Consider the following 21,609-nt stretch of genomic DNA (forward strand, 5'->3'; position numbering starts at 1 on the left):
AAAGGGATGTCGAGTGGAGAAGGGGCCGTTTAAATGGGATGTCGGGTGGAGAGGCGGCTGTTTAAAAGGGATGTCGAGTGGAGAGGTGGATGTTTAAATGGGATGTCGAGCGCAGAGACGATGCTGTTTAAAAGGGATGCCGAGTGGAGAGGCGGCTGTTTAAAGGGGATGTCGAGTGGAGAGGCGGCTGTTTAAAAGGGATGTCGAGGTGTGAGGCAGCTGTTTAAATGGGTTTTCGAGTGGAGAGACGAGGCTCTTTAAGGGGGATGTCGAGTGGAGAGACGAGGCTGTATAAAATGGATGTTGAGTGGAGAGGTGGTTGTTTAAAAGGGATGTCGAGTGCAGAGACGAGGCTGTTTAAAAGGGATGTCGAGTGGAGATGTGGCTGTTTAAAAGGGATGTCGAGTGGAGAGACGAGGCTGTTTAAAAGGGATGTCGAGTGGGGAGACGAGGCTGCTTAAAAGTGATGTCGAGTGTAGAGGCGGCTGTTTAAAAGGGATGTTGACTGGAGAGACGAGGCTGTTTAAAAGGGATGTCGAGTCGAAAGACGAGGCTGTTTAAAAGGGATGTCGAGTGGAGAGACGAGACTGTTTAAAATGGATGTTGAGTGGAGAGGCGGCTGTTTAAAAGGGATGTCGAGTGGAGAGACGAGACTGTTTAAAAGGGATGTCGAGTGGCGAGACGAGGCTGTTTAAAAGGGATGTCGAGTGAAGAGACGGCTGTTTAAAGGGGATGTCGAGTGGAGAGACGAGGCTGTTTAAAAGGGATGTCGAGTGGCGAGAGGAGGCTGTTTAAAAGGGATGTCGAATTTAGAGGCGGCTGTTTAAAAGTGATGTCGAATAGAGAGGCGGCTGTTTAAAAGGGATGTCAAGTGTAGTGACGACGCTGTTTAAAAGGGATGTTGAGTGGAGAGGCGTCTGTTTAAAAGGGATGTCGAGTGGAGTTACGAGGCTGTTTAAAGGGGATGTCGACTGGAGATACACGGCTGTTTAAAAGGGATGTTGAGTGGAGAGGCGGCTGTTTAAAAGGGATGTCGAGTGGAGAGGAGGCTGTTTAAAAGGGATGTCGAGTGGAGTGACGAGGCTGTTTAAAAGGGATGTCGAGTGGAGAGGAGGCTGTTTAAAAGGGATTTCGAGTGGAGAGGCGGCTGTTTAAAAGGGATGTCGAGTGGAGAGACGAGGCTGTTTAAAGGGGATGTCGAGTGGAGAGACGAGGCTGTTTAAAAGGGGTGTTGATTGGAGAGATGGCTGTTTAAAGGGGATGTCTAGTGGAGAGACGAGGCTGTTTAAAAGGGATGTTGAGTGGAGAGACGAGGCTGTTTAATGGGGAAGTCGAGTGCTGAGGCAGTTGTTTAAAAGGGATGTCGAGTGGAGAAGCGGCTGTTTAAAAGGGATGATGAGTGGTGAGGCGGCTGTTTAAAAGGGATGTTGAGTGGAGAAGCGGCTGTTTAAAAGGGATGATGAGTGGTGAGGCGGCTGTTTAAAAGGGATGTTGAGTGGAGAGATGAGGCTGTTTAAAGTGGATGTCGAGGGGAGAGACGAGGCTGTTTAAAAGGGATGTCGAGTGGAGAGACAAGGCTGTTTAAAGGGGATGTCGAGTGGAGAGACGAGGCTGTTTAAAAGGGATGTTGAGTGGAGAGACAAGGCTGTTTAAAGGGGATGTCGAGTGGAGAGACGAGGCTGTTTAAAAGGGATGTTGAGTGGAGAGATGAGGCTGTTTAAAAGGGATGTCGAGTGGAGAGACGAGGCTGTTTAAAAGGGATTTCGAGTGGAGAGGCGGATGTTTAAAAGGGATGTCGAGTGGAGAGACGAGGCTGTTTAAAAGGGATGTCGAGTGGAGAGGTGGCTGTTTAAAAGGGATGTCGAGTGGAGAAGCGGCTGTTTAAAAGGGATGTCGAGTGGAGAGGCGGCTGTTTAAAAGGGATGTCGAGTGGAGAAGCGGCTGTTTAAAAGGGATAATGAGTGGAGAGGCGGCTGTTTAAAAGGGATGTCGAGTGGAGAGGCGGCTGATTAAAGGGGATGTCGAGTGGAGAGGCGGCTGTTTAAATGGGATGTCAAGTTAAGAGGCGACTGTTTAAATGGGATGTCGAGTGGAGAGACGAGGCTGTTTAAAGGGGATATCGAGTGGAGAGGCGTCTGTTTAAAGGAGATGTCGAGTGGAGAGGCGGCTGTTTAAAGGGGATGTCGAGTGGAGAGACGGCTGTTTAAATGGGCTGTCGAGTGGAGAGGCGGCTGTTTAAAAGGGATGTCGAGTGGCGAGACGGCTGTTTAAAAGGGATGACGAGTGGAGAGGCGGCTGTTTAAAAGGGATGTCGAGTGGCGAGATGAGGCTGTTTAAAAGGGATGTCGAGTGGCGAGATGAGGCTGTTTAAAAGGGATGTCGAGTGGAGAGGCGGCTGTTTAAAGGGGATGTGAAGTGGAGTGACGAGGCTGTTTAAAATGGATGTCGAGTGGAGAGGCGGCTGTTTAAAGGGGATGTCGAGTGGAGCGGCGGCTGATTAAATGGGATGTTAAGTGGAGAGATGAGGCTGTTTAAAGGGGATGTCGAGTGGAGCGGCGGCTGATTAAATGGGATGTTAAGTGGAGAGATGAGGCTGTTTAAAGGGGATGTCGAGTGGAGAGGCTACTGTTTAAGGGTGATGTCGAGTGGAGAGGCGGCTGTTTAAAGGGGATGTCAAGTGGAGAGGCGGCTGTTTAAAGGGGATGTCGAGTGGTGAGGCGGCTGTTTAAATGGGATGTCAAGTTGAGAGGCGGCTGTTTAAATGGGATGTCGAGTGGAGAGACAAGGCTGTTTAAACAGGATGTCGAGTGGAGTTACGAGGCTCTTTAAAGGGATGTCGACTGGAGAGACACGACTGTTTAAAAGGGATGTTGAGTGGAGTGACAAGGCTGTTTAAAAGGGATGTTGAGTGGAGAGACGAGGCTGTTTAAAAAGGATGTCGAGTGGACAGACGAGGCTGTTTAAAGGGGATGTCGAGTGGAGAGTCAGCTGTTTTAAAGAGATGTCGAGTGGAGAGTCGGCTGTTTTAAAGGGATGTCGAGTGGAGAGTCGGCTGTTTTAAAGGGATGTCGAGTGGAGAGGCGACTGTTTCAAGGGGATATCGAGTGGAGAGACGAGGCTGTTTAAAAGGGATGTCGAGTGGAGAGACGAGGCTGTTTAAAAGGGATGTCGAGTGGAGAGACGAGGCTGTTTAAAAGGGATGTCGAGTGGAGAGGCGGCTGTTTAATGGGGATGTCGATTGGAGACACGAGGCTGTTAAAAGGGGATGTCGAGTGGGGAGGCAGCTGTTTTAAAGGGATGTTGAGTGGAGACACGAGGCTGTTTAAAGGGGATGGCGAGTGGAGAGGTGACTGTTTAAAAGGGATGTCGAGTGCAGAGTTGAGGCTGTTTAAAGGGGATGTCGAGTGGAGAGGTGACTGTTTAAAAGGGATGTCGAGTGCAGAGTTGAGGCTGTTTAAAAGGGATGTCGAGTGGAGAGGCGGTTGTTTAAAAGGGATGTCGAGAAGAGAGGCGAATGTTTAAAGTGGATGTCGAGAGGACAGACAAGACTGTTTAAATGGGATTTCGAGTGGAGAGACAAGGCTGTTTAAAAGGGATGTCGAGTAGAGAGGCGAATGTTTAAAGGGGATGTCGAGAGGACAGACGAGGCTGTTTAAATGGGATTTCGAGTGGAGAGACGAGGCTGTTTAAAAGGGATGTCGAGGAGAGAGGCGAATGTTTAAAGGGGGTGTCGAGAGGACAGACAAGGATGTTTAAATGGGATTTCGAGAGGAGAAGTGTCTGTTTAAATGTGATTTCGAGTGGAGAGACGAGGCTGTTTAAAAGGGATGTCGGGTGGAGAGACGAGGCTGTTTAAACGGGATGTAGAGAGGAGAGGCGGCTGTTTAAAGGGGATGTCGATTGGAGAGTCAAGGCTGTTTAAATGGGATGTCGAGTGGAGAGGCGGCTGTTTAAAGGGGATGTCGAGTGGAGAGGCTGCTGTTTAAATGGGATGTCAAGTTGAGAGGCGACTGTTTAAATTGGATGTCGAGTGGAGAGACGAGGCTGTTTAAAGGGGATGTCGAGTGGAGAGGCGTCTGTTTAAAGGAGATGTCGAGTGGAGAGGCGGCTGTTTAAAGGGGATGTCGAGTGGATAGGCGGCTGTTTAAAGGGGCTGTCGAGTGGAGAGGCGGCTGTTTAAAAGGGATGTCAAGTGGAGAGACGGCTGTTTAAAGTGGATGTCAAGTGGAGAGACGGCTGTTTAAAGGGGATGTCGAGTGGTGAGGCGGCTGTTTAAATGGGATGTCAAGTTGAGAGGCGGCTGTTTAAATGGGATGTCGAGTGGAGAGACGACGCTCTTTAATGGGGATGTCGAGTGGAGAGACAAGGCTGTTTAAACGGGATGTCGAGTGGAGTTACGAGGCTGTTTAAAGGGATGTCGACTGGAGAGACGAGGCTGTTTAAAGGGGATGTCGAGTGGAGAGTCGGCTGTTTTAAAGGGATGTCGAGTGGAGAGTCGTCTGTTTTAAAGGGATGTCGAGTGGAGAGGCGACTGTTTAAAAGGGATGTCGAGTGGAGAGTCGGCTGTTTGAAAGGAATGTCGAGTGGAGAGGCGACTGTTTAAAGGGGATGTCGAGTGGAGAGACGAGGCTGTTTATAAGGGATGTCGAATTAAGAGACGAGGCTGTTTAAAAGGGATGTCGAGTGGAGAGACGAGGCTGTTTAAAAGGGATGTCGAGTGGAGAGACGAGGCTGTTTAAAGGGGAAGTCGAGTGGAGAGGTGACTGTTTTAAAGGGATGTTGAGTGGAGAGACGAGGCTGTTTAAAGGGGATGTCTAGTGGAGAGGCGGATGTTCAAAAGGGATGTCGAGTGGAGAGGCGGCTGTTTAAAGTGGATGTCAAGTGGAGAGACGGCTGTTTAAAGGGGATGTCGAGTGGTGAGGCGACTGTTTAAAGGGGATGTCGAGTGGAGAGACGAGGCTGTTTAAAGGGGTTGTCGAGTGGAGAGGCGGCTGTTTAAAAGGGATGTCGAGTGGAGAGACGAGGCTGTTTAAAAGGGGTGTTGATTGGAGAGATGGCTGTTTAAAGGGGATGTCGAGTGGAGAGGCGCCTGTTTAAAGGAGATGTCGAGTGGAGAGGCGGCTGTTTAAAGGGGATGTCGAGTGGTGAGGCGGCTGTTTAAATGGGCTGTCGAGTGGAGAGGCGGCTGTTTAAAAGGGATGTCGAGTGGCGAGATGAGGCTGTTTAAAAGGGATGTCGAGTGGAGAGGCGGCTGTTTAAAAGGGATGTGAAGTGGAGTGACGAGGCTGTTTAAAGGGGATGTCGAGTGGAGAGGCTACTTTTTAAAGGTGATGTCGAGTGGAGAGGCGGCTGTTTAAAGGGGATGTCAAGTGGAGAGGCGGCTGTTTAAAGGGGATGTCGAGTGGTGAGGCGGCTGTTTAAATGGGATGTCAAGTTGAGAGGCGGCTGTTTAAATGGGATGTCGAGTGGAGAGACGACGCTCTCTAATGGGGATGTCGAGTGGAGAGACAACGCTGTTAAAACGGGATGACGAGTGGAGTTACGAGGCTGTTTAAAGGAATGTCGACTGGAGAGACACAACTGTTTCAAAGGGATGTTGAGTGGAGAGGCGGCTGTTTAAAAGTGATGTCGAGTGGAGAGACGAGGCTGTATAAAAGGGATGTTGAGTGGAGAGGTGGTTGTTTAAAAGGGATGTCGAGTGGAGAGACGAGGCTGTTTAAAAGGGATGTCGAGTGGAGAGACGAGGCTGTTTAAAAAGGATGGCGAGTGGACAGACGAGGCTGTTTAAAGGGGATGTCGAGTGGAGAGTCGGCTGTTTTAGAGGGATGTCGAGTGGAGAGTCGGCTGATTTAAAGGGATGTTGAGTGGAGAGGCGACTGTTTTAAAGGGATGTCGAGTGGAGAGGCGACTGTTTTAAAGGGATGTCGAGTGGAGAGTCGGCTGTTTGAAAGGGATGTCGAGTGGAGAGGCGACTGTTTAAAGGGGATGTCGAGTGGAGAGAAGGTTATTTAAATGGGATGTTGAGTGGAGAGGCGACTGTTTAAAGGGGATGTCGAGTGGAGAGAAGGTTATTTAAATGGGATGTCGAGTGGAGAGGCGGCTGTTTAAAGGGGATGTCGAGTGGGGAGGCGGCTGTTTAAATGGGTTGTCAAGTTGAGAGGCGACTGTTTAAATGGGATGTCGAGTGGAGAGACGAAGCTGTTTAAAGGGGATATCGAGTGGAGAGGCGTCTGTTTAAAGGGGATGTCGAGAGGAGAGGCGGCTGTTTAAAGTGGATGTCGAGTGGAGAGGCGGCTGTTTAAAGGGGATGTCGAGTGGAGTTACGAGGCTGTTTAAAGGGGATGTCGACTGGAGAGACACGGCTGTTTAAAAGGGATGTTGAGTGGAGAGACGAGGCTGTTTAAAAGGGATGTCGGGTGGAAAGTCGGCTGTTTAAAAGGGATGCAGATTGGAGAGACAAGGCTATTTAAAGGGGATGTCGAGTGGAGAGGCAGCTGTTTAAAGGGGATGTCGAGTGGAGAGGCGGTTGTTTAAAAGGGATGTCGATTGGAGAGACAAGGCTATTTAAATGGGATGTCGAGTGGAGAGGCGGCTGTTTAAAGGGGATGTCGAGTGGAGAGACGGCTATTTAAATGGGATGTTGAGTGGAGAGGCGGCTGTTTAAAGGGGATGTCGAGTGGAGAGGCGGCTGTTTAAAGGGGATGTCGAGTGGAGAGGCGGCTGTTTAAATGGGATGTCAAGTTGAGAGGCGACTGTTTTAAAGGGATGTTGAGTGGAGAGGCGGCTGTTTAAAGGGGATGTCTAGTGGAGAGGCGGCTGTTTTAAAGGGATGTCGAGTGGAGAGGCGGCTGTTTTAAAGGGATGTCGAGTGGAGAGGCGGATGTTTAAAAGGGATGTCGAGTGGAGAGACGGCTGTTTAAAGGGGATGTCGAGTGGAGAGGCGGCTGTTTAAAGGGGCTGTCGAGTGGAGAGGCGGCTGTTTAAAAGGGATGTCGAGTGGCGAGATGAGGATGTTTAAAAGGGATGTCGAGTGGAGAGGCGGCTGTTTAAAAGGGATGTCGAGTGGAGAGGCGGCTGTTTAAAAGGGATGTGAAGTGGAGTGACGAGGCTGTTTAAAATGGATGTCGAGTGGAGAGGCGGCTGTTTAAAGGGGATGTCGAGTGGAGCGGCGGCTGTTTAAATGGGATGTGAAGTGGAGAGACGAGGCTGTTTAAAGGGGATGTCGAGTGGTGAGGAGGCTGTTTAAATGGGATGTCAAGTTGAGAGGCGGCTGTTTAAATGCGATGTCGAGTGGAGAGACGACGCTCTTTAATGGGGATGTCGAGTGGAGAGACAAGGCTGTTTAAAAGGGATGTCGAGTGGAGAGGCGGCTGTTTAAAAGGGATGTTGAGTGGAGTGACGAGGCTGTTGAAAGGGGATGTCGAGTGGAGTGACGAGGCTGTTTAAAAGGGATGTCGAGTGGAGAGTCGGCTGTTTTAAAGGGATGTCGAGTGGAGAGGCGACTGTTTAAAAGGGATGTCGAGTGGAGAGACGAGGCTGTTTAAAGGGGATGTCGAGTGGAGAGGCGACTGTTTTAAAGGGGATGTCGAGTGGAGAGGCGGATGTTTAAAAGGGATGTCGAGTGGAGAGGCGGCTGTTTTAAAGGGATGTCGAGTGGAGAGGCGGCTGTTTAAAGGGGATGTCTAGTGGAGAGGCGGATGTTTAAAAGGGATGTCGAGTGGAGAGGCGGCTGTTTAAAGGGGATGTCGAGTGGAGAGGCGGCTGTTTAAAGGGGCTGTCGAGTGGAGAGGCGCCTGTTTAAAAGGGATGTCGAGTGGCGAGATGAGGCTGTTTAAAAGGGATGTCGAGTGGAGAGGCGGCTGTTTAAAAGGGATGTGAAGTGGAGTGACGAGGCTGTTTAAAATGGATGTCGACTGGAGAGGCGGCTGTTTAAAGGGGATGTCAAGTGGAGAGACGAGGCTATTTAAAGGGGATGTCGAGTGGAGAGGCTACTGTTTAAAGGTGATGTCGAGTGGAGAGGCGGCTGTTTAAAGGGGATGTCAAGTGGAGAGGCGGCTGTTTAAAGGGGATGTCGAGTGGTGAGGCGGCTGTTTAAATGGGATGTCAACTTGAGAGGCGGCTGTTTAAATGGGATGTCGAGTGGAGAAACGACGCTCTTTAATGGGGATGTCGAGTGGAGAGACAAGGCTGTTTAAACGGGATGCCGAGTGGAGTTACGAGGCTCTTTAAAGGGATGGCGACTGGAGAGACACGACTGTTTAAAAGGGATGTTGAGTGGAGAGGCGGCTGTTTAAAAGGGATGTTGAGTGGAGTGACGAGGCTGTTTAAAAGGGATGTCAAGTGGAGAGACGAGGCTGTTTAAAAGGGATGTCGAGTGGAGAGACGAGGCTGTTTAAAAGGGATGTCGAGTGGAGAGACGAGGCTGTTTAAAAAGGATGTCGAGTGGACAGACGAGGCTGTTTAAAGGGGATGTCGAGTGGAGAGTCGGCTGTTTTAAAGGGATGTCGAGTGGCGAGTCGGCTGATTTAAACGGATGTTGAGTGGAGAGGCGACTGTTTTAAAGGGATGTCGAGTGGAGAGGCGACTGTTTGAAAGGGATGTCGAGTGGAGAGGCGACTGTTTAAAGGGGATGTCGAGTGGAGAGACGAGGCTGTTTATAAGGGATGTCGAATTGAGAGACGAGGCTGTTTAAAAGGGATGTCGAGTGGAGAGACGAGGCTGTTTAAAAGGGATGTCGAGTGGAGAGACGAGGCTGTTTAAAAGGGATGTCGAGTGGAGAGACGAGGCTGTTTAAAGGGGAAGTCGAGTGGAGAGGTGACTGTTTTAAAGGGATGTTGAGTGGAGAGACGAGGCTGTTTAAAGGGGATGTCTAGTGGAGAGGCGGATGTTCAAAAGGGATGTCGAGTGGAGAGGCGGCTGTTTAAAGGGGATGTCGAGTGGAGAGGCGGCTGTTTAAAAGGGATGTGAAGTGGAGTGATGAGGCTGTTTAAAATGGATGTCGAGTGGAGAGGCGGCTGTTTAAAGGGGATGTCGAGTGGAGCGGCGGCTGTTTAAATGGGATGTCAAGTGGAGAGACGAGGCTGTTTAAAGGTGATGTCGAGTGGAGAGGCGGCTGTTTAAAGGGGATGTCAAGTGGAGAGGCGGCTGTTTAAAGGGGATGTCGAGTGGTGAGGAGGCTGTTTAAATGGGATGTCAAGTTGAGAGGCGGCTGTTTAAATGCGATGTCGAGTGGAGAGACGACGCTCTTTAATGGGGATGTCGAGTGGAGAGACAAGGCTGTTTAAACGGGATGTCGAGTGGAGAGACGAGGCTGTTTAAAAGGGATGTCGAGTGGAGAGGCGGCTCTTTAAAGGGGATGTCGATTGGAGAGGCGGCTGTTTAAAGGGGATGTCGAGTGGGGAGGCGGCTGTTTAAATGGGTTGTCAAGTTGAGAAGCGACTGTTTAAATGGGATGTCGAGTGGAGAGACAAGGCTATTTAAAGGGGATGTCGAGTGGAGAGGCGGCTGTTTAAAGGGGATGTCGAGTGGAGAGGCGCCTGTTTAAATGGGATGTCGAGTGGAGAGACGGCTATTTAAATGGGATGTTGAGTGGAGAGGCGGCTGTTTAAAGGGGATGTCGATTGGAGAGTCAAGGCTGTTTAAATGGGATGTCGAGTGGAGAGGCGGCTGTTTAAAGGGGATGTCGAATGGAGAGGCGTCTGTTTAAAGCAGATGTCGAGTGGAGAGGCGGCTGTTTAAAGGGGATGTCGAGTGGAGAGGCGGCTGTTTAAAGCAGATGTCGAGTGGAGAGGCGGCTGTTTAAATGGGATGTCGAGTGGAGAGGCGACTGTTTAAATGGGATGTCGAATGGAGAGGCGTCTGTTTAAAGCAGATGTCGAGTGGAGAGGCGGCTGTTTAAAGGGGATGTCGAGTGGAGAGGCGGCTGTTTAAAGCAGATGTCGAGTGGAGAGGCGGCTGTTTAAAGGGGATGTCGAGTGGAGAGGCGTCTGTTTAAAGCAGATGTCGAGTGGAGAGGCGGCTGTTTAAAGGGGATGTCGAGTGGAGAGGCGGCTGTTTAAAGGGGCTGTCGAGTGGAGAGGCGGCTGTTTAAAAGGGATGTCGAGCGGCGAGATGAGGCTGTTTAAAAGGGATGTCGAGTGGAGAGGCGGCTGTTAAAAGGGATGTCGAGTGGAGAGGCGGCTGTTTAAAGGGGATGTCGAGTGGAGCGGCGGCTGTTTAAATGGGATGTCGAGTGGTGAGGAGGCTGTTTAAATGGGATGTCAAGTTGAGAGGCGGCTGTTTAAATGCGATGTCGAGTGGAGAGACAAGGCTGTTTAAACGGGATGTCGAGTGGAGAGGAGGCTGTTTAAAGTGGATTTCGGGTGGAGAGGCGGCTGTTTAAAGGGGATGTCGAGTGGAGAGGCGGCTGGTTCAAGGGGATGTCGAGTGGAGAGGCGGCTGTTTAAAGGGGATGTCGATTGGAGAGGCGCCTGTTTAAATGGGATGTCGAGTGGGGAGGCGGCTGTTTAAATGGGATGTCAAGTTGAGAAGCGACTGTTTAAATGGGATGTTGAGTGGAGAGACAAAGCTGTTTAAAGGGGATGTCGGGTGGAGAGGCGGCTGTTGAACGAGTGGAGAGGCGGCTGTTTAAAAGGGATGTCGAGTGGCGAGACGAGGCTGTTTAAAGTGGATGTCAGGTGGAGAGGCGGCTGTTTAAAGGGGATGTCGAGTGGAGAAGCGGCTGTTTAAAGGGGATGTCGATTGGAGAGGCGCCTGTTTAAATGGGATGTCGAGTGGAGAGAAGGCTAGTTAAATGGGATGTCGAGTGGAGAGGCGGCTGTTTAAAGGGGATGTCGATTGGAGAGGCGGCTGTTTAAAGGGGATGTCGATTGGAGAGGCGGCTGTTTAAAGTGGATGTCGAGTGTAGAGGCGGCTGTTTAAAGGTTATGTCAAGTTGAGATGTGGGTGTTTAAATGGGATGTCGATTGGAGAGACAAGGCTATTTAAAGGGGATGTCGAGTGGAGAGGCGGCTGTTTAAAGGGGATGTCGAGTGGAGAGGCGCCTGTTTAAATGGGATGTCGAGTGGAGAGACGGCTATTTAAATGGGATGTTGAGTGGAGAGGCGGCTGTTTAAAGGGGATGTCGATTGGAGAGTCAAGGCTGTTTAAATGGGATGTCGAGTGGAGAGGCGGCTGTTTAAAGGGGATGTCGAGTGGAGAGGCGGCTGTTTAAATGGGATGTCAAGTTGAGAGGCGACTGTTTAAATGGGATGTCGAGTGGAGAGACGAGGCTGTTTAAATGGGATGTCGAATGGAGAGGCGTCTGTTTAAAGCAGATGTCGAGTGGAGAGGCGGCTGTTTAAAGGGGATGTCGAGTGGAGAGGCGGCTGTTTAAAGCAGATGTCGAGTGGAGAGGCGGCTGTTTAAAGGGGATGTCGAGTGGAGAGGCGTCTGTTTAAAGCAGATGTCGAGTGGAGAGGCGGCTGTTTAAAGGGGATGTCGAGTGGAGAGGCGGCTGTTTAAAGGGGCTGTCGAGTGGAGAGGCGGCTGTTTAAAAGGGATGTCGAGCGGAGAGGCGGCTGTTAAAAGGGATGTCGAGTGGAGAGGCGGCTGTTTAAAGGGGATGTCGAGTGGAGCGGCGGCTGTTTAAATGGGATGTCAAGTGGAGAGACGAGGCTGTTTAAAGGGGATGTCGAGTGGAGAGGCGGCTGTTTAAATGGGATGTCGAGTGGTGAGGAGGCTGTTTAAATGGGATGTCAAGTTGAGAAGCGACTGTTTAAATGCGATGTCGAGTGGAGAGACGACGCTCTTTAATGGGGATGTCGAGTGGAGAGACAAGGCTGTTTAAACGGGATGTCCAGTGGAGAGACGAGGCTGTTTAAAGTGGATTTCGGGTGGAGAGGCGGCTGTTTAAAGGGGATGTCGAGTGGAGAGGCGGCTGTTTCAAGGGGATGTCGAGTGGAGAGGCGGCTGTTTAAAGGGGATGTCGATTGGAGAGGCGCCTGTTTAAATGGGATGTCGAGTGGGGAGGCGGCTGTTTAAATGGGTTGTCAAGTTGAGAAGCGACTGTTTAAATGGGATGTTGAGTGGAGAGACGAAGCTGTTTAAAGGGGATGTCGAGTGGAGAGGCGGCTGTTTAAAGTGGATGTCGAGTGGAGAGGCGGCTGTTTAAATGGGATGTCAAGTTGAGAGGCGACTGTTTAAATGGGATGTCGAGTGGAGAGACGAGGCTGTTTAAATGGGATGTCGAATGGAGAGGCGTCTGTTTAAAGCAGATGTCGAGTGGAGAGGCGGCTGTTTAAAGGGGATGTCGAGTGGAGAGGCAGCTGTTTAAAGCAGATGTCGAGTGGAGAGGCGGCTGTTTAAAGGGGATGTCGAGTGGAGAGGCGGCTGTTTAAAGGGGCTGTCGAGTGGAGAGGCGGCTGTTTAAAAGGGATGTCGAGCGGCGAGATGAGGCTGTTTAAAAGGGATGTCGAGTGGAGAGGCGGCTGTTAAAAGGGATGTCGAGTGGAGAGGCGGCTGTTTAAAGGGGATGTCGAGTGGAGCGGCGGCTGTTTAAATGGGATGTCAAGTGGAGAGACGAGGCTGTTTAAAGGGGATGTCGAGTGGAGAGGCGGCTGTTTAAATGGGATGTCGAGTGGTGAGGAGGCTGTTTAAATGGGATGTCAAGTTGAGAGGCGGCTGTTTAAATGCGATGTCGAGTGGAGAGACGACGCTCTTTAATGGGGATGTCGAGTGGAGAGGCGGCTGTTTAAAAGGGATGTTGACTGGAGAGACGAGGCTGTTTAAAAGGGATGTCGAGTGGAGAGGCGGATGTTTAAAAGGGATGTCGAGTGAAGAGGTGGCTGTTTAAAGGGGATATCGAGTGGAGTGTCGGCTGTTTAAAAGGGATGTCGATTGGAGAGACGAGGCTGTTTATAGGGGATGTCGATTGGAGAGGCGGCTGTTTAAAAGGGATGTCAAGTGGAGAGGCGGCTGTTTAAAAGGGATGTCGATTGGAGAGACGAGGCTGTTTAAAAGGGATGTCGAGTGGAGAGGCGGCTGTTTAAAAGGGATGTCGAGTGGAGAGTCAGCTGTTTAAAAGGGATGTCGAGTAGAGAGGCGGCTGTTTAAAAGGGATGTCGAGTGGAGAGGCGGCTGTTTAATGGGGATGTCGAGAGGAGAGACGAGGCTGATTAAAATGGATGTCGAGTGGAGAGACGAGGCTGTTTAAAAGGGATGTCGAGTGGAGAGGCGGCTGTTTAAAAGGGATGTCGAGTGGAGAGGAGGCTGTTTAAAAGGGATGTCGAGTGGAGAGACGAGGCTGTTTAAAAGGGATGTCGAGTGGAGAGGCGGCTGTTTAAAAGGGATGTCGAGTGGAGAGACGAGGCTGTTTAAAGGGGATGTCGAGTAGAGAGAAGAGGCTGTTTAAAAGGGGTGTTGATTGGAGAGATGGCTGTTTAAAGGGGATGTCTGGTGGAGAGACGAGCCTGTTTAAAAGGGATGTTGAGTGGAGAGAGAGGCTGTTTAATGGGGAAGTCGAGTGCAGAGGCAGTTGTTTAAAAGGGATGTCGAGTGGAGAGGCGTCTGTTTAAAAGGGATGTCGAGTGGAGAAGCGGCTGTTTAAAATGGGATGTCGAGTGGAGAAGCGGCTGTTTAAAAGGGATGTCGAGTGGAGAGACGAGGCTGTTTAAAAGGGATGTCGAGTGGAGAGACGAGGCTGTTTAAAAGGGATGTCGAGTCGAAAGACGAGGCTGTTTAAAAGGGATGTCGAGTGGAGAGACGAGACTGTTTAAAATGGATGTTGAGTGGAGAGGCGGCTGTTTAAAAGGGATGTCGAGTGGAGAGACGAGACTGTTTAAAAGGGATGTCGAGTGGCGAGACGAGGCTGTTTAAAAGGGATGTCGAGTGAAGAGACGGCTGTTTAAAGGGGATGTCGAGTGGAGAGACGAGGCTGTTTAAAAGGGATGTCGAGTGGCGAGAGGAGGCTGTTTAAAAGGGATGTCGAATTTAGAGGCGGCTGTTTAAAAGTGATGTCGAATAGAGAGGCGGCTGTTTAAAAGGGATGTCAAGTGTAGTGACGACGCTGTTTAAAAGGGATGTTGAGTGGAGAGGCGTCTGTTTAAAAGGGATGTCGAGTGGAGTTACGAGGCTGTTTAAAGGGGATGTCGACTGGAGATACACGGCTGTTTAAAAGGGATGTTGAGTGGAGAGGCGGCTGTTTAAAAGGGATGTCGAGTGGAGAGGAGGCTGTTTAAAAGGGATGTCGAGTGGAGTGACGAGGCTGTTTAAAAGGGATGTCGAGTGGAGAGGAGGCTGTTTAAAAGGGATTTCGAGTGGAGAGGCGGCTGTTTAAAAGGGATGTCGAGTGGAGAGACGAGGCTGTTTAAAGGGGATGTCGAGTGGAGAGACGAGGCTGTTTAAAAGGGGTGTTGATTGGAGAGATGGCTGTTTAAAGGGGATGTCTAGTGGAGAGACGAGGCTGTTTAAAAGGGATGTTGAGTGGAGAGACGAGGCTGTTTAATGGGGAAGTCGAGTGCTGAGGCAGTTGTTTAAAAGGGATGTCGAGTGGAGAAGCGGCTGTTTAAAAGGGATGATGAGTGGTGAGGCGGCTGTTTAAAAGGGATGTTGAGTGGAGAAGCGGCTGTTTAAAAGGGATGATGAGTGGTGAGGCGGCTGTTTAAAAGGGATGTTGAGTGGAGAGATGAGGCTGTTTAAAGTGGATGTCGAGGGGAGAGACGAGGCTGTTTAAAAGGGATGTCGAGTGGAGAGACAAGGCTGTTTAAAGGGGATGTCGAGTGGAGAGACGAGGCTGTTTAAAAGGGATGTTGAGTGGAGAGACAAGGCTGTTTAAAGGGGATGTCGAGTGGAGAGACGAGGCTGTTTAAAAGGGATGTTGAGTGGAGAGATGAGGCTGTTTAAAAGGGATGTCGAGTGGAGAGACGAGGCTGTTTAAAAGGGATTTCGAGTGGAGAGGCGGATGTTTAAAAGGGATGTCGAGTGGAGAGACGAGGCTGTTTAAAAGGGATGTCGAGTGGAGAGGTGGCTGTTTAAAAGGGATGTCGAGTGGAGAAGCGGCTGTTTAAAAGGGATGTCGAGTGGAGAGGCGGCTGTTTAAAAGGGATGTCGAGTGGAGAAGCGGCTGTTTAAAAGGGATAATGAGTGGAGAGGCGGCTGTTTAAAAGGGATGTCGAGTGGAGAGGCGGCTGATTAAAGGGGATGTCGAGTGGAGAGGCGGCTGTTTAAATGGGATGTCAAGTTAAGAGGCGACTGTTTAAATGGGATGTCGAGTGGAGAGACGAGGCTGTTTAAAGGGGATATCGAGTGGAGAGGCGTCTGTTTAAAGGAGATGTCGAGTGGAGAGGCGGCTGTTTAAAGGGGATGTCGAGTGGAGAGACGGCTGTTTAAATGGGCTGTCGAGTGGAGAGGCGGCTGTTTAAAAGGGATGTCGAGTGGCGAGACGGCTGTTTAAAAGGGATGACGAGTGGAGAGGCTGCTGTTTAAAAGGGATGTCGAGTGGCGAGATGAGGCTGTTTAAAAGGGATGTCGAGTGGCGAGATGAGGCTGTTTAAAAGGGATGTCGAGTGGAGAGGCGGCTGTTTAAAGGGGATGTGAAGTGGAGTGACGAGGCTGTTTAAAATGGATGTCGAGTGGAGAGGCGGCTGTTTAAAGGGGATGTCGAGTGGAGCGGCGGCTGATTAAATGGGATGTTAAGTGGAGAGATGAGGCTGTTTAAAGGGGATGTCGAGTGGAGCGGCGGCTGATTAAATGGGATGTTAAGTGGAGAGATGAGGCTGTTTAAAGGGGATGTCGAGTGGAGAGGCTACTGTTTAAGGGTGATGTCGAGTGGAGAGGCGGCTGTTTAAAGGGGATGTCAAGTGGAGAGGCGGCTGTTTAAAGGGGATGTCGAGTGGTGAGGCGGCTGTTTAAATGGGATGTCAAGTTGAGAGGCGGCTGTTTAAATGGGATGTCGAGTGGAGAGACAAGGCTGTTTAAACAGGATGTCGAGTGGAGTTACGAGGCTCTTTAAAGGGATGTCGACTGGAGAGACACGACTGTTTAAAAGGGATGTTGAGTGGAGTGACAAGGCTGTTTAAAAGGGATGTTGAGTGGAGAGACGAGGCTGTTTAAAAAGGATGTCGAGTGGACAGACGAGGCTGTTTAAAGGGGATGTCGAGTGGAGAGTCAGCTGTTTTAAAGAGATGTCGAGTGGAGAGTCGGCTGTTTTAAAGGGATGTCGAGTGGAGAGTCGGCTGTTTTAAAGGGATGTCGAGTGGAGAGGCGACTGTTTCAAGGGGATATCGAGTGGAGAGACGAGGCTGTTTAAAAGGGATGTCGAGTGGAGAGACGAGGCTGTTTAAAAGGGATGTCGAGTGGAGAGACGAGGCTGTTTAAAAGGGATGTCGAGTGGAGAGGCGGCTGTTTAATGGGGATGTCGATTGGAGACACGAGGCTGTTAAAAGGGGATGTCGAGTGGGGAGGCAGCTGTTTTAAAGGGATGTTGAGTGGAGACACGAGGCTGTTTAAAGGGGATGGCGAGTGGAGAGGTGACTGTTTAAAAGGGATGTCGAGTGCAGAGTTGAGGCTGTTTAAAGGGGATGTCGAGTGGAGAGGTGACTGTTTAAAAGGGATGTCGAGTGCAGAGTTGAGGCTGTTTAAAAGGGATGTCGAGTGGAGAGGCGGTTGTTTAAAAGGGATGTCGAGAAGAGAGGCGAATGTTTAAAGTGGATGTCGAGAGGACAGACAAGACTGTTTAAATGGGATTTCGAGTGGAGAGACAAGGCTGTTTAAAAGGGATGTCGAGTAGAGAGGCGAATGTTTAAAGGGGATGTCGAGAGGACAGACGAGGCTGTTTAAATGGGATTTCGAGTGGAGAGACGAGGCTGTTTAAAAGGGATGTCGAGGAGAGAGGCGAATGTTTAAAGGGGGTGTCGAGAGGACAGACAAGGATGTTTAAATGGGATTTCGAGAGGAGAAGTGTCTGTTTAAATGTGATTTCGAGTGGAGAGACGAGGCTGTTTAAAAGGGATGTCGGGTGGAGAGACGAGGCTGTTTAAACGGGATGTAGAGAGGAGAGGCGGCTGTTTAAAGGGGATGTCGATTGGAGAGTCAAGGCTGTTTAAATGGGATGTCGAGTGGAGAGGCGGCTGTTTAAAGGGGATGTCGAGTGGAGAGGCTGCTGTTTAAATGGGATGTCAAGTTGAGAGGCGACTGTTTAAATTGGATGTCGAGTGGAGAGACGAGGCTGTTTAAAGGGGATGTCGAGTGGAGAGGCGTCTGTTTAAAGGAGATGTCGAGTGGAGAGGCGGCTGTTTAAAGGGGATGTCGAGTGGATAGGCGGCTGTTTAAAGGGGCTGTCGAGTGGAGAGGCGGCTGTTTAAAAGGGATGTCAAGTGGAGAGACGGCTGTTTAAAGTGGATGTCAAGTGGAGAGACGGCTGTTTAAAGGGGATGTCGAGTGGTGAGGCGGCTGTTTAAATGGGATGTCAAGTTGAGAGGCGGCTGTTTAAATGGGATGTCGAGTGGAGAGACGACGCTCTTTAATGGGGATGTCGAGTGGAGAGACAAGGCTGTTTAAACGGGATGTCGAGTGGAGTTACGAGGCTGTTTAAAGGGATGTCGACTGGAGAGACGAGGCTGTTTAAAGGGGATGTCGAGTGGAGAGTCGGCTGTTTTAAAGGGATGTCGAGTGGAGAGTCGTCTGTTTTAAAGGGATGTCGAGTGGAGAGGCGACTGTTTTAAAGGGATGTCGAGTGGAGAGGCGACTGTTTAAAAGGGATGTCGAGTGGAGAGTCGGCTGTTTGAAAGGAATGTCGAGTGGAGAGGCGACTGTTTAAAGGGGATGTCGAGTGGAGAGACGAGGCTGTTTATAAGGGATGTCGAATTAAGAGACGAGGCTGTTTAAAAGGGATGTCGAGTGGAGAGACGAGGCTGTTTAAAAGGGATGTCGAGTGGAGAGACGAGGCTGTTTAAAGGGGAAGTCGAGTGGAGAGGTGACTGTTTTAAAGGGATGTTGAGTGGAGAGACGAGGCTGTTTAAAGGGGATGTCTAGTGGAGAGGCGGATGTTCAAAAGGGATGTCGAGTGGAGAGGCGGCTGTTTAAAGTGGATGTCAAGTGGAGAGACGGCTGTTTAAAGGGGATGTCGAGTGGTGAGGCGACTGTTTAAAGGGGATGTCGAGTGGAGAGACGAGGCTGTTTAAAGGGGTTGTCGAGTGGAGAGGCGGCTGTTTAAAAGGGATGTCGAGTGGAGAGACGAGGCTGTTTAAAAGGGGTGTTGATTGGAGAGATGGCTGTTTAAAGGGGATGTCGAGTGGAGAGGCGCCTGTTTAAAGGAGATGTCGAGTGGAGAGGCGGCTGTTTAAAGGGGATGTCGAGTGGTGAGGCGGCTGTTTAAATGGGCTGTCGAGTGGAGAGGCGGCTGTTTAAAAGGGATGTCGAGTGGCGAGATGAGGCTGTTTAAAAGGGATGTCGAGTGGAGAGGCGGCTGTTTAAAAGGGATGTGAAGTGGAGTGACGAGGCTGTTTAAAGGGGATGTCGAGTGGAGAGGCTACTTTTTAAAGGTGATGTCGAGTGGAGAGGCGGCTGTTTAAAGGGGATGTCAAGTGGAGAGGCGGCTGTTTAAAGGGGATGTCGAGTGGTGAGGCGGCTGTTTAAATGGGATGTCAAGTTGAGAGGCGGCTGTTTAAATGGGATGTCGAGTGGAGAGACGACGCTCTCTAATGGGGATGTCGAGTGGAGAGACAACGCTGTTAAAACGGGATGACGAGTGGAGTTACGAGGCTGTTTAAAGGAATGTCGACTGGAGAGACACAACTGTTTCAAAGGGATGTTGAGTGGAGAGGCGGCTGTTTAAAAGTGATGTCGAGTGGAGAGACGAGGCTGTATAAAAGGGATGTTGAGTGGAGAGGTGGTTGTTTAAAAGGGATGTCGAGTGGAGAGACGAGGCTGTTTAAAAGGGATGTCGAGTGGAGAGACGAGGCTGTTTAAAAAGGATGGCGAGTGGACAGACGAGGCTGTTTAAAGGGGATGTCGAGTGGAGAGTCGGCTGTTTTAGAGGGATGTCGAGTGGAGAGTCGGCTGATTTAAAGGGATGTTGAGTGGAGAGGCGACTGTTTTAAAGGGATGTCGAGTGGAGAGGCGACTGTTTTAAAGGGATGTCGAGTGGAGAGTCGGCTGTTTGAAAGGGATGTCGAGTGGAGAGGCGACTGTTTAAAGGGGATGTCGAGTGGAGAGAAGGTTATTTAAATGGGATGTTGAGTGGAGAGGCGACTGTTTAAAGGGGATGTCGAGTGGAGAGAAGGTTATTTAAATGGGATGTCGAGTGGAGAGGCGGCTGTTTAAAGGGGATGTCGAGTGGGGAGGCGGCTGTTTAAATGGGTTGTCAAGTTGAGAGGCGACTGTTTAAATGGGATGTCGAGTGGAGAGACGAAGCTGTTTAAAGGGGATATCGAGTGGAGAGGCGTCTGTTTAAAGGGGATGTCGAGAGGAGAGGCGGCTGTTTAAAGTGGATGTCGAGTGGAGAGGCGGCTGTTTAAAGGGGATGTCGAGTGGAGTTACGAGGCTGTTTAAAGGGGATGTCGACTGGAGAGACACGGCTGTTTAAAAGGGATGTTGAGTGGAGAGACGAGGCTGTTTAAAAGGGATGTCGGGTGGAAAGTCGGCTGTTTAAAAGGGATGCAGATTGGAGAGACAAGGCTATTTAAAGGGGATGTCGAGTGGAGAGGCAGCTGTTTAAAGGGGATGTCGAGTGGAGAGGCGGTTGTTTAAAAGGGATGTCGATTGGAGAGACAAGGCTATTTAAATGGGATGTCGAGTGGAGAGGCGGCTGTTTAAAGGGGATGTCGAGTGGAGAGACGGCTATTTAAATGGGATGTTGAGTGGAGAGGCGGCTGTTTAAAGGGGATGTCGAGTGGAGAGGCGGCTGTTTAAAGGGGATGTCGAGTGGAGAGGCGGCTGTTTAAATGGGATGTCAAGTTGAGAGGCGACTGTTTTAAAGGGATGTTGAGTGGAGAGGCGGCTGTTTAAAGGGGATGTCTAGTGGAGAGGCGGCTGTTTTAAAGGGATGTCGAGTGGAGAGGCGGCTGTTTTAAAGGGATGTCGAGTGGAGAGGCGGATGTTTAAAAGGGATGTCGAGTGGAGAGACGGCTGTTTAAAGGGGATGTCGAGTGGAGAGGCGGCTGTTTAAAGGGGCTGTCGAGTGGAGAGGCGGCTGTTTAAAAGGGATGTCGAGTGGCGAGATGAGGATGTTTAAAAGGGATGTCGAGTGGAGAGGCGGCTGTTTAAAAGGGATGTCGAGTGGAGAGGCGGCTGTTTAAAAGGGATGTGAAGTGGAGTGACGAGGCTGTTTAAAATGGATGTCGAGTGGAGAGGCGGCTGTTTAAAGGGGATGTCGAGTGGAGCGGCGGCTGTTTAAATGGGATGTGAAGTGGAGAGACGAGGCTGTTTAAAGGGGATGTCGAGTGGTGAGGAGGCTGTTTAAATGGGATGTCAAGTTGAGAGGCGGCTGTTTAAATGCGATGTCGAGTGGAGAGACGACGCTCTTTAATGGGGATGTCGAGTGGAGAGACAAGGCTGTTTAAAAGGGATGTCGAGTGGAGAGGCGGCTGTTTAAAAGGGATGTTGAGTGGAGTGACGAGGCTGTTGAAAGGGGATGTCGAGTGGAGTGACGAGGCTGTTTAAAAGGGATGTCGAGTGGAGAGTCGGCTGTTTTAAAGGGATGTCGAGTGGAGAGGCGACTGTTTAAAAGGGATGTCGAGTGGAGAGACGAGGCTGTTTAAAGGGGATGTCGAGTGGAGAGGCGACTGTTTTAAAGGGGATGTCGAGTGGAGAGGCGGATGTTTAAAAGGGATGTCGAGTGGAGAGGCGGCTGTTTTAAAGGGATGTCGAGTGGAGAGGCGGCTGTTTAAAGGGGATGTCTAGTGGAGAGGCGGATGTTTAAAAGGGATGTCGAGTGGAGAGGCGGCTGTTTAAAGGGGATGTCGAGTGGAGAGGCGGCTGTTTAAAGGGGCTGTCGAGTGGAGAGGCGCCTGTTTAAAAGGGATGTCGAGTGGCGAGATGAGGCTGTTTAAAAGGGATGTCGAGTGGAGAGGCGGCTGTTTAAAAGGGATGTGAAGTGGAGTGACGAGGCTGTTTAAAATGGATGTCGACTGGAGAGGCGGCTGTTTAAAGGGGATGTCAAGTGGAGAGACGAGGCTATTTAAAGGGGATGTCGAGTGGAGAGGCTACTGTTTAAAGGTGATGTCGAGTGGAGAGGCGGCTGTTTAAAGGGGATGTCAAGTGGAGAGGCGGCTGTTTAAAGGGGATGTCGAGTGGTGAGGCGGCTGTTTAAATGGGATGTCAACTTGAGAGGCGGCTGTTTAAATGGGATGTCGAGTGGAGAGACGAGGCTGTTTAAAAAGGATGTCGAGTGGACAGACGAGGCTGTTTAAAGGGGATGTCGAGTGGAGAGTCGGCTGTTTTAAAGGGATGTCGAGTGGCGAGTCGGCTGATTTAAACGGATGTTGAGTGGAGAGGCGACTGTTTTAAAGGGATGTCGAGTGGAGAGGCGACTGTTTGAAAGGGATGTCGAGTGGAGAGGCGACTGTTTAAAGGGGATGTCGAGTGGAGAGACGAGGCTGTTTATAAGGGATGTCGAATTGAGAGACGAGGCTG

At 50.4% G+C, this 21,609-nt stretch overlaps 1 protein-coding gene across 1 annotated transcript in view; it reads left to right on the forward strand.

Moving 5' to 3' along the window:
- Positions 1-21,609, forward strand: part of col24a1 (collagen type XXIV alpha 1) — a 721,848-nt gene that overhangs the window by 480,029 nt on the left and 220,210 nt on the right. The window lies entirely within an intron of this gene.

This window comes from Cetorhinus maximus, chromosome 17, assembly GCF_964194155.1.
Source record: "Cetorhinus maximus chromosome 17, sCetMax3.hap1.1, whole genome shotgun sequence".
NCBI lineage: Eukaryota > Metazoa > Chordata > Chondrichthyes > Lamniformes > Cetorhinidae > Cetorhinus > Cetorhinus maximus.